Source organism: Abramis brama (assembly GCF_963993115.1).
Source record: "Abramis brama genome assembly, chromosome: 23".
Taxonomy (NCBI): domain Eukaryota; kingdom Metazoa; phylum Chordata; class Actinopteri; order Cypriniformes; family Leuciscidae; genus Abramis; species Abramis brama.
The window spans coordinates 7003485-7019844 of NC_139985.1; the positions used below are offsets into that span (position 1 = coordinate 7003485).

The 16360-nt window shown below is 35.5% G+C and overlaps 1 long non-coding RNA gene across 1 annotated transcript; it reads left to right on the forward strand.

Annotated features, from left to right (window-relative positions):
- Nucleotides 1–4277: 4277 nt before the first annotated feature.
- LOC311074873 lies at nt 4278–16303 on the forward strand. Its single transcript, XR_014604384.1, has 3 exons — nt 4278–4403; nt 9853–9918; nt 16137–16303. It is a non-coding gene; the product is annotated as an uncharacterized lncRNA (long non-coding RNA).
- Nucleotides 16304–16360: the final 57 nt, after the last annotated feature.

Consider the following 16360-nt stretch of genomic DNA (forward strand, 5'->3'; position numbering starts at 1 on the left):
ATTGACCAGCTCCTCCCCTGTAGTTCTGGGCTGATTTCTCACCTTTCTTAGGATCATTGAGACCCCACGAGGTGAGATCTTGCATGGAGCCCCAGTCCGAGGGAGATTGACAGTCATGTTTAGCTTCTTCCATTTTCTAATGATTGCTCCAACAGTGGACCTTTTTTCACCAAGCTGCTTGGCAATTTCCCCGTAGCCCTTTCTAGCCTTGTGGAGGTGTACAATTTTGTCTCTAGTGTCTTTGGACAGCTCTTTGGTCTTGGCCATGTTAGTAGTTGGATTCTTACTGATTGTATGGGGTGGACAGGTGTCTTTATGCAGCTAACGGCGACCTCAAACAGGTGCATCTAATTTAGGATAATAAATGGAGTGGAGGTGGACATTTTAAAGACAGACTAACAGGTCTTTGAGGGTCAGAATTCTAGCTGATAGACAGATGTTCAAATACTTATTTGCAGCTGTATCATACAAATAAATAGTTAAAAAATCATACATTGTGATTTCTGGATTTTTTTTTTTAGATTATGTCTCTCACAGTGGACATGCACCTACGATGACAATTTCAGACCCCTCCATGATTTCCAAGTGGGAGAACTTGCAAAATAGCAGGGTGTTCAAATACTTATTTTCCTCACTGTATATCAGCTGGTCATTTTCATGAAATAAATGTAATTTAATGTAATTGTATTTATTAAAAAAAAATAAAAAAAAATAAAAATATATATATATATATATATATATAAAAATATATATATATATATATATATATATATATATATATATATATATATATTTATTTATTTATTTATTTATTTATTTATTTTATTTTTCCTGTGATGTAAATACGCTTCTGCATCAGCATCTAAAAGCACAGAGTAACAAACCACTTGTATTGCAGCATGATGGGTGGATTATAATAGATTACTTCTGCATCCTCATTTTTGTTCTCTAGTTTTTCATTTCATGTGCTTTTGTTACATGTTATTGCATCAGGTACACATAAATACGCACTGCACAGAACACAAGCAGTGTCATGCTCATAAGGCGCTCGCATTACAGGTTTTATTGTTGCCGCTGGCATTGTCATAAAGGAATAATCTCAAAAATTGTCTTTATTACTTTCATGTGTATTGTGCTTTATTCATTTGTTGGTTTGTGTTGTATGTGTTGTATTCAGGACCCAATCCTGTGTAAACCTTTGATATATGAAAAATGTGTGAATAATTTTAATTCATAACAAAATCATTTGGCCAATGGTACAGTTACCCCTTTATTTCCAATTTAACAGATGGGTTAAAGAATGTTCAACATCTGGATTCACCTCGGAGCAGTTTAAAGTGGTAAAACTAATGTGAGGATGAATGTGAGTACTTGCTAATGAATGACTCATTCTGTTATCAGGTACAAATGTTCTCATGTGATTGTCATTCATATCTGTAGCAGAAACGTTGAGGCGAGTTATGCATTGAAGTTTGGGTCAAGGGATTGAACAAAATATGCACAAAAATAATACTGATTGCCTTAGCAAACCTATTTGTTATTTTGAAACAATGTATACCATGTATGACAGCAGACAAGAAAGCACTCAGAATCTATTGAGGGAAATGCTTTTGTTTGTTTGTGTTTGTGTCTGCGTGCGTGAGTGTGTGGGTGTGTGTGTGCGTGCGTACGTGTGTGTGTGTGTGTGTCTTAGTTCAAATTCTGAGAGTTTGCATCTTGGATAATTTTGTAACCTTCCAATTCCTCGAAATTAAGCAATGATTGTCAGACAGGCGTTCCATAAAAACTTGAATGTGTAGTTCTCCTGTGCTATCACTTGCCAGAGAATACCATGGTCTTTTGGACATTGGACTGTATTATTTTCCTGGCACATTTTGTGTTACTCTATGAGCCAGCGAAGTTTGCTTAAGTGTTTGTGTAATATGCTGCTCTTAAGCCCATAATGGTTCAGTTACTCCATTGCTTGTGCATAAGGTGTTGACAAAGCAGCTCAGGTCTGTCTCTGTTTCATTACTGCGGTGAATAGAAGTAGGTGCTTTATAGAAGTAAACACAGTCTTGATGTATTCAGACAGGGGCTTAAGTGCAAGAACCTGTTACACAAACACTGCGAGTAGATGAAACGCAGCTTTGTAGCAGACAGATGTGAAAGATTTTATAGCGATTTTCTACTTCTAACGGGTTACATCATCCAGTTATATGTTTTAAAGGGTGACTGTGGCTGAGAACATGATCTTTTCTCTTCATATCCAAATAAAAGAGGTCAAGTGCGACTAGGACACGTGTTAAAAAGATTTTTTGAGGTGATTTTAAAAAAATATTAACCCTAGATTGGAGAGACTAAATGGATAAAAACAGACTTTTCCAGGATGGGAATAGAGGGTTTTCACTAAAGGCCAGTTTCAGAATGGCCCAGTTTTGGTGGCTTTATGAAACTAATCTTCCATTGATTTGCAGCATCATCTTTCCTGTTTATGAGTGCCATCGGGTTGATATGAATGTAATTTAATTTAGTCATGTGTAAATTAAATCAGCGTTCAAATGCATTCATGTGAACTGAGTTCATGAAATCTCATCCCAGTGTTTTGACTTTGCAGTGGGTTTCAAACTTCTTGCAGCCAAGGATCCACAATTATTAATGCCGATCCTTTGAGGAATACCCAAAATATGAAAATAATTATATAGTTTAGTGTATAAATATCTGTTTATACTGTGTGAGAAAAATATTATATGTGATATTAATTCATTGTTGCCAAAGAAAATATTTACTTTAAAAAATGATATATTATATTATATTATATTATATTATATTATATTATATTATATTATATTATATTATATTATATTATATTATATTATATTATATTATATTATATTGTGAAATGCTACAAAACTGTCTTGTCTCATTATATGTGTTTCAATTTGTTTTTTTCGTACTCAAGGCCAGATGCAATTTGCAGCTCTGAGAAACATCAGGGAAGTTGGTATACAAAGGCTGTGAAACTCCCTGTGAAACACATTTTCTGAGTTTGCTGAGTCAGCTTTATTATTACCGACCCTCATGATCTTGGCTTTGCTGAAGAAGATGGCAATTTTACAATTTGTTCTCCACAGAGATCTTTTCTGTTTTTTTCTCTCTCTATGTGTTTGTGTGAGTGAATCAAAATGCGGCCAAGTTGCTCTGAAGCACCATGCAATGTTACAGATGGCCGCTCAGCGAGGAGTCCTGGCATGTGACGTTAAGAAACATTGACAGACCTCATCTGGGTCTCACTGGTTTCTCCTAGTTTTACTCTCTCTACTATAGTTGTGTTTTCTTTCTAAGCTTTTTAAACCAAAGCACTTTTTTTGTATGCTACTTTCTAAAATCATCTCTTAAAGGTTGGGTAGCCAATTCTCTTCATATCCTGATAGCAATCAATAATAGAAGTGGTGTAAATATTACACACAAAAAAATGTGTTCACTTACATTCAGGTCTTTTTGTGTTTCATGGAAATATACAACAAAAAGGTGAATAAATCATGACATAATTTTAAATTTTGGGTGGACTAATTCTTTAAAAACAGGAATTCTTAATGTATTACATAATTACAAAAAAGCCCAATTTGGGAATTGGGACTAAACTCCAATTTAAGACCTCAAATACAAGTCATGCACCATTTCTCAGTGTCAAATCTAGCAACATAACATATACATGTTTGTGAGCTCATTTGAGGAACTGATCATATAGCAGGTGTTGAGGGATTTCTTTTCAGTGTGCAGCTGTCTCATGGTGTTTGAGTGTCTGTGAACTTTGTGTTTCAGTTACTATAAACGTTCGTTTTGGAGGTTTAACTGTAGTTCTGCGAATACTGAAAGTGTGTATGACACATAATGTCTCACTTAGTGACATCATCAGGACTTATCTCTTGGGACAGTAGTGTGAAAAAAGGGCTGTGCTCAAAGGCCAAGCACAGACTAACAGTAGTGACTGCCAGGGACAGTTGAACCCAATTTGTTACAGTGGCTTCTCGTATTTAGTTGAGGCGTAACACTATATTGGTCCGCTGGGAGCTGGAACGGCTCTGTCTCCATGAAGACTGTCTGCATTCCCGAAATCAACTGCCATACATATTAACTATTACATAAACTACATATCAAATGTTTGGAGTGTGTGTGGAAAAAGGTACTGGCTATTTTTTTGTTTGGAAACCAGCAGGACGTTTTGAAGGCTATACAGTCAGTCAGATTTAGTTCTTATTGTTTTGAAATGTTGGCAGATCTAGGGCATTTCCCACTTTAGCTTCCTTTGGCCATGAGGCCCTTGTATTCATCCAAAAACAATAACTCATTTTACCCTCTCTGAGTATTCTGTTACAGGAATTGCTTGTGTTTTCGCTCCAGGAGTTGCAGCTGGCATGAAGGTAAATGCGAATTTCCACTGGCACTGACATTTACACCCAGTGCTCTATGTTTTGGCTTTCTTTTTGGGGAAGTTTATAGCCTTGAATACGAGCTCAAGGATTGTAAAACAGTTTCAAGTTCTTTATACTCACTAATCTGACTTAATGGGAGAGAAGTGTTTGGCTGAGGGAAGTCATGTGTGCATTACTCTAGTGCGGGCAGTGCATGTGAGATGGGTGTGAAAACGTCAGTTATTCAGTTCCTTGACACCAGAGACATTGAACCTGTCACACTGGTAAAAGAAAATGTATTTGCAACATGTTGGGTGTGACTTTAAATTAAGAACATGTATGAATGTGAACAACACAAAGTAATAGAAATGAGTCATAACTAAAAATTAAATATGTATAAGGTGCATTCAAGCACACCTGCGGTGTGATTTGTCTTTTGAGTTGGTACAAAATAGCAGCATGGAAAATTACTTATGAAGCTAGATAGTAAAAAGCAGTGAAAACATGAGAAACATAAATCATCCTGTGCTATTTGTGCAACAGACATTAATGATGAATGTGTTTTTTAAGGTGTTTGATTCCAGGAGAGACCTGAGCCATGGAATATCATAGACTTGTAGAGTCTTCTGGTGGGGTGGCACGAAAACAGCTTAGCAATCACCAGAATAACCTTGCGACCACTTGGCAACACCCTAGCAACCACTTAGAACACACTTATAATCACCAGAATATCCTTGCAACCACTTGGCAACACCATATAAACAACATAGAACACCCTAGCAATCACAAGAATACCTTGCAACCACTTGGCAACGCCCTAGCAACCACTTAGAACATTCTAATAATTGCAACCACTTGACATCATCATAGAAAACAACTATAACACCCTTGCAACCACTTGGTAACTCCCTAGAAACCACTTAGAACACCATAATAATCACCAGAATACTCTTGCAACCACTTGGCAACGCCCTAGCAACCACTTAGAACACCATAATAATCACCATAATACCCTTGCAACCATTTGGAAACATCATAGAAACCACCTAGAACACCCTAGCAATCACCAGAATACCCTTGCAACCACTTGCCCTAGCAATGCCCTAGCAACCAACTAGAACACCATAGAAACCACCTCAACAGCCCAGCATCTATTTAGACCACCCTACCAACCACTTGGCAACACCCTAGAAATGATTTAGCAGAGTCCTAGCAACCACCAGAACATTCTATCAACCAATTCCCAACACCCTAGCAATCACCAGAATACCCTAGCAACCATGAACACCTTGGTAACCACCAAAACACCTTGTCAACCACCAAGAACATCCTAGCAATCACTTAGCAGCGTCCTAGCAACTATTTAGCAGCACCTCAGCAACCATAAGAACACCTTATGAACCAAATAACAACACCATACCCTAGCAACCACCTAGATCACCCTAGCAACCACTTAGCAGCATCCTAGCAACCATCAAATACCCTAGCAACCACTTATCAATGCCAGAGCCATCACCAAAGCATCTGCAAATCACAAAAAAAACTGCATATAGCTTTATCGTGGTAATCACTCTTACAGAGAATGTAAAAATCTAGTTAACATTGTTAAATGTTCACGCATGACTCAATGTTGTACACAAACGTGTACAAACATTATGGCATCTGAAATGACCTAATTAACAGTCCAGTTTGACCCAGCAGCAGCTCTCGCCTGCCTTTCTCCCTGCCAAAGGAAAATCATGGAAAAATTCCTTTGTTTGCTAAATCACCTTCAAAGCCATTGTTTCACAGACATTCCTCTAATGCTCAAGTCATTCGTCAGATGGACTGAAGTTGTTTTTTGACTATCTGCTAGCTGTCGGGCTAATTTCCCCTCTGCTGTTGCTGGTCTTGATCTCGAGTCCCCAGAGCCCTCAAACCTCCACATCCACTTCCTGTTTACGCTCTGTGCAGTGGCCTGAGCTTTTCAGACCACCGGAGGTACAAAAGTACGGCTCGTAAGAAAAAGAGGAAGGATTGCAGACCGTTATAGTGTTGCTGAAAGCTTACAGCTTGTAAAGAGAAATGTTGCAAGCCACGTGTTGGTGTAATTTTGAGGTGTTGAGTGATCTGAGAACATATAGTTTCCTTTGGTACTTCTACAGAGGAGAGAAACCTGTTTGAAGTGTGAACAATTAATGCCTTATTTGCATCTGCTCAAACGGCTATTTTGATTTTTATAGTCTTTTTTTACCTCATTAATAACCCTGATTTATAAACATTAAAGTTTGCAAAAATAAATTAAGTAGTGGAAAATGTATTCAGATTATTATCACAAAATAATCCCAGGCTGGGTGATCAGGTGATCTGAAGGGGTTTATTTTTTGCGATGATGTCTAGCTGACTGTATATCATCACAACTACTAAATAAAAGGACATGAAATATTGATTTGAGTTGAAAAAATGTCATTATGTGAGAAGACAGACACCATTAACTGATACAAGGACTATAAACTGAGACAATATTATAAAAATAATATATGTAATATAATATACACAACCATTCAAAAGTTTGGGGTGAGTACGATTTAAAAAAAAAGAAAAAAAAGAAATTAATTATTTTATTCAGCATGGATGCATGAAATTGTTCAAAAACGACAGTTAAGAATTTTCCATTGCTACATAAAACATTCTTTTAAACTATTTATTCTTCAAAGAATCCTAAAAAAATATTTAAAAAATATTAAATATTAATTTTATTTTGCCATAAGCATCACAACTGTTTTCAACATTAATTACGTTGCTGCAATTAGTTATAACAACTTAAAATTAGTTGAGATAACTTAAATATCCAACTTAAGTAAACTACACTAAAGTTAACTGAACTTAAAATTTGTCAAGCATGCACTCTTACTTTTTAAGTTGAAACAACACATTATTACTTATTCTAATGTTGCATTTTAGGTTGTGACAACAGCAATCTTTTTTTTTACGGTGAATAATAATAAATGTTTCTTGAGCAGCAAATCAGCATATTAGAATGATTTCTGAAGGATCATGTGACACTGAAGACTGTAAAATTACATTTTAAAGTATATTTAAACAGAAAACATTTAAAATTTTGATATTTCAAAAATTTTGATGTTTTTACTGCATTTTTTATCCAATAAATGCAGCCTTGGTGAGCATGAGAAACATTTTTTTTTAAAGCATTAACCCCAAACGTTTGAACAGTAGATTACTTACCAAATAAACAACAACAACTACAACAAAATATTGCACTATATGTCAGAATTTCTATGATCATAAAATAGAGATATGCATCGCAGAACATGGAATCTGGAATAGCTGCATGCCTTGGCGCCTACACTGTCCTCTATCACACCTGTTTATCTCCTTCATTTCCTGTACTTGTTCTGTGGTTCCTGTTTTGCATCAGTCCCTCTCCCAAAGCTTCCATACTCCCTTCAACTCCTCCTTCCTTTGTCTCACTCCATCCCTTATTCCCTAACTCTCATCTTAGCTATAAATCAGAACATTGTGCATCTGTCATTACAGGCCCGTGGGCTGTGTTCGAGCCAATGACCTAAGAAAGGCAGCACTGCGTGGATACTAATGAGTCTCAGTCAGCGTGTGGAAACCAGCTTGGGGACCGACTCATCCCTTCCACTCCGTTCTCTGTTAGAGAGCAAGAAACAAATACTGAGAAACAGACGCCAGCTGTTCTCCCTGTCCCAAAACATTTTTTCCTTGAAGTCAGCGCCCACAGCTGAAAGACCGGGCTCTATTTTTAGACCGTGTTCTCTTGTTTACCGAATGCATGTTTAGCACGTTTGCGTTGAGGGTGTGCAGGGGAAGTGGATGCTGTTGCTGCATCCTATTTCAAGCAAATCGCTGTCGGCTAAACAGTTAGACGGTCTTTTTTTAAATGAATGGACAGTGTTTTTAATGGATCTTTCCATGCTGACAGTCCAATACTTTCCCTGAGCTTCCCAGGAGGTTGCACACTGTGTCCCCATTAGCTAGGGACAGATTGTGGCTAATTGTTTGTTATTCAGGGTTAACACAATGACCAAACTCCTTCAATGTTGCCCAGCTGTGCCATCACTCAGCACTGCAAAAAAATAAAATCCAGCTGTGTTAATATTTTTCCACTCATTCCTTTCCGTTATCAGGACATGCAACATAAATAGAAACTGAACAACTTAGTATGCATTTCAAAAGTTTGGGGTTAATAATATTACTTAATTTTTTTTTAATTAATCAAAATACATTAAAATAGTAAATATTGTGAAACACTATTTTAACGTATTTTGAAATGTTTATTCCCATGATGGCAAAGCTGAATTTTCAACATCATTGCTCCAGTCTTCAGTGTCACATGATCCTTCAGAAATCATTGTAATATGCTGATTTGCTCCTCAAGAAACATTTCTTATTATTATCAATGTTGAAAACAGAATCGTCAGAATCGCACCTGCAGGATATAATGCTCATTGTGCGTCTAGAATATATCAAGCAGTTGCAAGCATGATGCAACATTCTCAGAATGATAATCAGAGGGAGTCATGCGGACGCAAAATCATTACGCAACAGGTGATCGCAGAATCCACAGGGAAACGCAAAAATATTACTGGATTGATTCAGCTTTGCCATTATCATACATGAAACATTTTTAAATATATTCAAATACAAAACAGTTATATTCAGTTTGAATCATATTTCACAATAATGTATTTTTACTGTGTCTTGGTGAGCATTAATATTATATATTATAATATATATTATATTATATATATACACATTTAATTTGATTTCCATGGAAGATTACAAAAAGTCATTCGGGTTGTGATCAAACAGGTTTTTTTCTGCATAATCAAACTTCAGAGGAATGTCAATTTTTAATTATAGCTCAGCAGGTGTAATGAGAATTCCTCCCGTCCAGCATGAGACTTCACAAGCACATGTCAAATCTATAACGTCACTTTCTTTCTCCGGGACAGATGAAGACGTTTCTGTCAAATCAAAGTCCACTTTCATGCCATGACCTTTCCATTTACTGTACACTTAAAAGCACACACAGTTTGTTGTTGACGTGCACCAATGAACTGTTGGTGCACACACAGATACACTCTAGTAACTAGTCACAAGAAGTCATACCTGAAATATTACATAGCACTGATATCACGCTGGGTTCTGGCTGTGCTTCAAGACTGAGTTCACATGCAGCAGAGCTCACAGCCACTCTGGAATTATATAAGGGGACAAACCGGTTGCAAACTGACTTGAGGCAGTCCGGCAAAACAGCCGAGGATCAAAACTGTCATGCAGAACTAATTAGTTTGTTTATGTCAAGTTTGAGACATCAGTCAAGTTACAGCCACCACTTTATGCACTCTATATTCAAGCTATACACATCTTGTGCTTTCACTGAGTAACCTTATGTATGCAACAACTTGTGTGTTTGTCTGTGTCACAGATTATGCAGGTGACAAGGGCTACGTTTCTGAATGAACCACGTGGAGAGAAAGACTGCACATCTTAAGTAAGATTCCAAATCAGGAAGGTTTAGCATTTAAATATATTATAAACAGACATTAAAAATGTTATATTTATTGGTCAGAAAGGATGCTTTAAATTGATCAAGTGACAGTAAGAGATTTCGGTAACACTTTAGAATACTGTTCCTTCATTAATGAATAATTACACAGGAACAACGCATTATTAACATTCTAGTAACTACTATTAACTAACAATAAACTCTGATTAACAAATTAGTAAGTAATAGCGCTCAGATGAATGTAGTAGTTCATTATTAGCTAATCAATAACTACTATTTTTTTCATACCTCCCAGAGAACTACTATCTACAGGTTCATAATTAACATGAATAATGCATAATTTATAATAAAAGGTAATGTAACCCACTAGTAATGACTCAAGTATTACTACATCATTCAAAAGGAACTACTAATAATTTGGATCAGTATTCTAAAGTGAAAAACATGATAACTACCTAATATTGACTGAAGTCATTGTAAGCTTTTGAGATTTTTGTAAGATTTTGAATAGCAATTCCTTCCAATGGATTTGGAAACACTTTAGTCATTACTAGTGTGTTCCCATGATCTTCACTTTAGAATACTGATCCAAATAATTAGTAGTTCCTTTAGAAGGATGTAGTAACACTTGATTAATTACTAATGAGTTACCATTACCTTATTATATATTATGCATTATTAATATTAATTATGAGCCTGTATATAGTAGTTCTTATAGTCTTCAGTGAGGTATGAAAAATAGTAGTTATTGATTAGCTAATAGTGAACTACCACATTCGACTGAACGCTATGACTTACTAATTCGTTAATCAGAGTTTCTTGTTAGTTAATAGTAGTTACTACAATGTTAATAGTGCATTACTCATTTGTTCATGTGTAGTTATTCATTAATGAAGGAACAGTATTCTAAAGTGTTACCGAGATTTCTTTTTCAAATAAATGTTCTTTTGAACTTGAGTCAGAGAAACCTGAAAAAAACTGTACGGATTCAACAAGAATAATAAGTAGCGCAACTGTTTTCAACATTGATAATAATAAGAAATGTTTCTTAACCAGCATATTAAAATGATTTCTGAAGGATCATGTACTGAAGACTGGAGTAATGATGCTGAAAATTTTGCTTTGCCATCACAGGAATAAATTACATTCTACAAAACCAAAATCAGTTTAATTTGCAATAATGTTTCACAATATTACATTTGTTTCTGTATTTTTAATTAAATAAATGCAGCCTTGATGAGCATAAGAGACTGCAGTAGATATCCTCTGCTCAATATAGGAATCGATGAACACTGCATAGGGACCCTGTGAATCAAATCGTGGCTTGTTTGTCTACAAGTTCACAGGAAATCTGAATGAAAGGAAACAGGAAGGAAGTGATGGCGATTTACTTTAAACCAGTCTCCCTCTGTCTCTCCACATCAGCAGTGACGGAAACTTGTCTGAACAATGCAGGAGGATTTAGTTGAGATGTTGCTTTCTTCGTCACCAAGCAAATATCATTGATGTTTCACTGAACGTACTTGTAGTGTTTCCCAACTTTTTTTGGTCTTATACATCATTTTCTAATAGTACAGAAAAACTCCATGAATGCTGGAATGTGATATCTTACTATATATTTCACTTACGTGCATTCTTGTGAAACTGGAAAAGGGAGTTAGTTCAAGAGTGCACATTTAAGGGGTGTGCATTACTTCCCACTCAGTTTCGGAAAGAGTAACTGTTGATGACAGACATCGATGAGCTGCGCTCTCATCTTCCGATCATGCCATTTTTCAACATGAACACAGAGAAACGACAGAAAACAAAGTGAATCGCTCCATATTCAAGAGACTGCTGTTTACCATGATTTGGCCAAGTAAAATTGTTCCTGGATCAACATATTTTTTCTGTTGGTCCTGACTCCTGGAACATGATTCCTTTCTCTAATCACTTAAAACCATGCAGATGGAAACGATTGGCTGATATTAATGCTGTTCAAGCTTCAAACCCAATCTCAGTTTGCTTTAAAATTCTCAGGGTTTTAGTCAACTAACTGTTGCAAAATCCTCAAAACTATACCACAGAGGAAAGCCCCAAACCCCCAAACTGGTCTTTGATGGGTAGTGCAAAGATTTCCACCAGATTTTTCCATCGTCTTTGACCTGCATTTACTTGGTTAGTACTCCTACAAACCACTAGCACATCAAAGAGACGGAACTCCCCGATTAATGACACTTTCAGACGTCAAACAATCCAGTTAATGCCCAGCAACTTTCAGATTTCAGTTGATGTTCTCTTATATTTGCATGTGTATTAGCAAAAGTACAAGCTGCTATTGGTGTTTTTCCTGTTTATAAGCTTCTTTCACCATTTATAAATCTGCTTTGGCACGTTTAGTTTTGTGAAAAGCGCTGTATACTCAAAATGACCCTGTTTGGCACAATGTTCTTGTTTTGGTTTTGAAGTTATCTACTGATGTTTGTGTCTGTGTGAGTATATATACAAGTGGTAAAAATAAAGTCATAACATTACATGTAGTAAAATAAACCATGACTGGGTGGTGTGATGCTGTCTGGACATGGTTTATTTTTGTGTGCTTGCACAGCCTATGGCATTGAGCCTCTCTCTTCTCTCTTGACACTTATTTTTTTAATTATTATTATTTATGAAGGCAGCATGATATCTTGTTTGAAACCATTTTATTTTATTTTTATGATACCCTGTTGAGATATTTTACATTTTATTTTCATGAGACCCAGTTGAGACTATTTTTTTTTTTATTTATTTTATTTTTTTTGTTTGTTTGTTTGTTTGTTTGTTTGTTTGTTTTTTTTGTTTTTTTATATTGTATCTTCATGATTCCCTGTTTGGTTTTTTTTTTTTTTCATGATACTTTGTTGAGATATTTTTTATTTTATTTTATACCCGGTTGAGACGTTATTTCATTCATTCATTCATTCATTCATTCATTCATTCATTCATTCATTCATTCATTTATTTATTTATTTATTTATTTATTTATTTTGTTTTGGTTTGTTTGTTTGTTTGTTTGTTTGTTTGTTTGTTTGTTTGTTTGTTTGGTGTTTTATATTGTATCTTCATGATTCCCTGTTTGGATTTTATTTTATTTTCATGATACTTTTGTTGATATATATATATATATATATATATATATATATATATATATATATATATATGTTTTTTTATGTTTTATTATTATTATTTTTATTATACATTCCAATAATGAGCTTTCTTTAATTCAATTTGACACATGAGCCATTAAATCAAGTAGGCAATTTTCTATTAGAGACAAAGTTGACTTTAAGATTTTCCATGGGTGACAATTAACTTTTGACTCTTCCAAAGACTGATTAAACTTTCTGTTTCATTTTTGTTTACGTCTCTGCCGAATAAAAAGGGTATTTTAAAAGTTAATTTTGCGCACACAAAAAACTTGCTACATGTATTTCAAACAGCTATTAGATTAACTCTTCATAATTGGAGACAGAAATTATCCTTATCTTTCAATAATTTTGTAAATGTATCTGTGACCTACATCAATTGTGAAGCTGGCCTATATCTGTTAATGCATCTGCTATTAACCGTACATTTAATAAGCTCCATAAAGGAAGCACCAGCACAAGCTGAAACACAGTTTAATAGTTACTGTAAAAAAAGTAAAATCAACTTTTTGATTTTTTATTATTTTATATTATTTTATTTTATTTCAGTTATTAAGTGTTGTTGATGTTGGATAGAGAAGCTATGTCTCATAATATGTTGTACTAGATATCATGCAAAACATCTCAAATGGCAAAGTGAACTTTGACATTTATTCTTTAAAGTAAAAGAGCTGCACTGCCGTGGGATAATTGTCATCTTGTTTTTGTCATGTTCTTTCATTTCATAAGACTTGGCACGCTTTATATCATATTTTCCTTAACTATCTAAAACAGCAGTTGCTTCTTGTCTTTTGGGCTGCGCACGACTGAGCAGGTGCCATGTTGTGTCCTACAGAGTAAAAACACATTCTGGCCGAGTGGAAATCAAATATGAGCCCTTGGAGAGGCACATTTCCATGAAATCTCCCAATCTAAGTGTGCAGATTGGAGCGTGTCTTGTGATTCTTCCTGTTTTCCTGTTATTATTCCATTTCCTGTCTCTAAGCAGAAGGATTAAAATAACCGTACTGAAATGTATTGCTCTCTGGGGGAACCGTTTGTGTAGAAAACATTAAGGAGAGGTGCACGCCCCATAGCGTTAACATTTCACGAGCTCTCTGAGACTGACTCTTGGAAATGTGGGCATGTCAGGAACATGATGTGAAAGATAAACTTTGTGACTGTATGTAATGATGACATTGACACCCGCACTAAGAGCACCACAGTAACCATTATTTGCACTCTTGCCTACTTTCAAAATGACAGTTTTGTTTGGAGCCCTCGGTGGTGAACGTTCTGTCAAGATTGTGGGTGTAATATCTGTTATTTCTCATCAAATGTCAAAAGTTATGCTAAGTGTTGTCTTTAGGTAAAAACAACCATTACTTTTTCTCCCATTTCACATTTCTCTTAAAAATATGCGAGGCAGATTTTTATTTATTATGATTTTATTTATTTTATATTTATTGACACTGAAATATAAAAGGATGTGTTGTCACAATAAGGTAATTTGATTATTAGGCAATTACGCTAAATTTAAACATGTAAATCTAAACGTCTAAATTTAGATAACCAAACAAACACCAATGTTTTGTTTTGTTTTGTTTTGTTTTGTTTTGTTTTGTTTTGTTTTGCTTTGCTTTGCTTTGCTTTGCTTTGCTTGTTTTGGTTTGCTTTGGATTTTGTTGTTGTTGTTGTTGTTTGTTTTTCTTTTCTTTAGTTTCCAAGATTAATAGCAACTATTTTGTTTTACCAAACAAGTTGGACCTTTTGATGTATTTGACTTTGATTTGGACTAATCCATGACAGATTGTCGGCTTTCAAAACCCAATAAAGAAATGTGATCAAAATAAAACAATGTGAGTCTATAATCTAAACAAACTCCATGGTTGCTATGATGACATTGCATATTTAGGGCTTGTGCATATGCACCAACGCAAAATGTGTTGCAAGACATTAGGGAACCCTGGGGGTTTGTGTGTGTGTGAGAGAGAGACTGTGGGTGAGTTGTTCTTTTTTTAGACGGGTGTAACAGGAGACTAACCTGTGAGGCCGCATTGGCTTTGAACAACAGCATGCATTATTTAAGTTCATATTGCTTTCCTTTGCCATGTCAAATCCTGTCTCAACAGAAAAACTACAGTTATGCAACACTACAAAAAATAATGAAGATTAAAAAGCACCTTCCTGCAGAAATCCCTTGCGGAGGCAGATATCAAGATTTTAGCGTTTGCCTCTCGCTATTTATTTAGTTAATCAACACTTTGATGCACTGCAATAATGCGCTTTCTTTAATTCAATTTCACGCATGAGCCATTAAATCAATTAGGCGATTTTCTATTAGAGACAAAGTTGACTTCAAGATGGATTTTCCATGGCTGAGAATTAACTTTTGACTCTTCCAAAGACTGATTAAACTTTCTATGTTTCATTTTTGTTTACATCTCTGCCGAATTGAAGGGTATTTTAAAAGTTAATTTTCAAACAGCTATTAGATTAACTCTTCATAATTGGAGACAGAAATTATCCTTATCTTTCAATAATTTTGTAAATGTCTCTGTGACCTACATCATTTGTGAAGCTGGCCTATATCTGTTAATGCATCTGCTATTAACCGTACATTTAATAAGCTCCATAAAGGAAGCACCAGCACAGAAGCTGAAACACAGTTAGGTAAGTTATTCCCTTATAGGCTAATTACATGCAGGCTCATTTTAGCATATCAGTTTATTGTTCTGCTCTGTGCAGTGTTATATACTATATGCACATGAAAGCTTTTGATGGTGAATCCCATGGAGGTGGGAAACTGAGAGCAGAGGAACATGGGAACTTGTTTGATGCTTAGACTGCTGGAAAAGTCTTCAGATCTGAAATCTGACAGCCCTGATTTTAGTGTAGCTTATATTATCATGTCTAATAAGGTAGCAGGTTCATTACTTTACCCCCATTAAATTCAGTGGCAGGTCTAATAATTAATTTAACTGCATTTTAAGATTCTATTGATTCTGCCACTCAATTGTTCATTTCTCTGCCATAATTTTAACTGGTTTTCATTTGCAGATCTGAATGGAGGCCTCAGAACATGTACAGCGATGAAGAGCTGATAGTGGCACTGCTGTAGGAAGTGACCTCTCTGCCAGCATTATTAACACACTCACCACAGGGAACATGCGGCTCCCCCTCAAGTGCAAACGTGCCAGCTATTGTGAGACTCCAAAGTGAATGTAATATGGTGCCTGTATGCTTCTGAAAGCATAAATGTGACAGATGATGTTGCAGAAAAT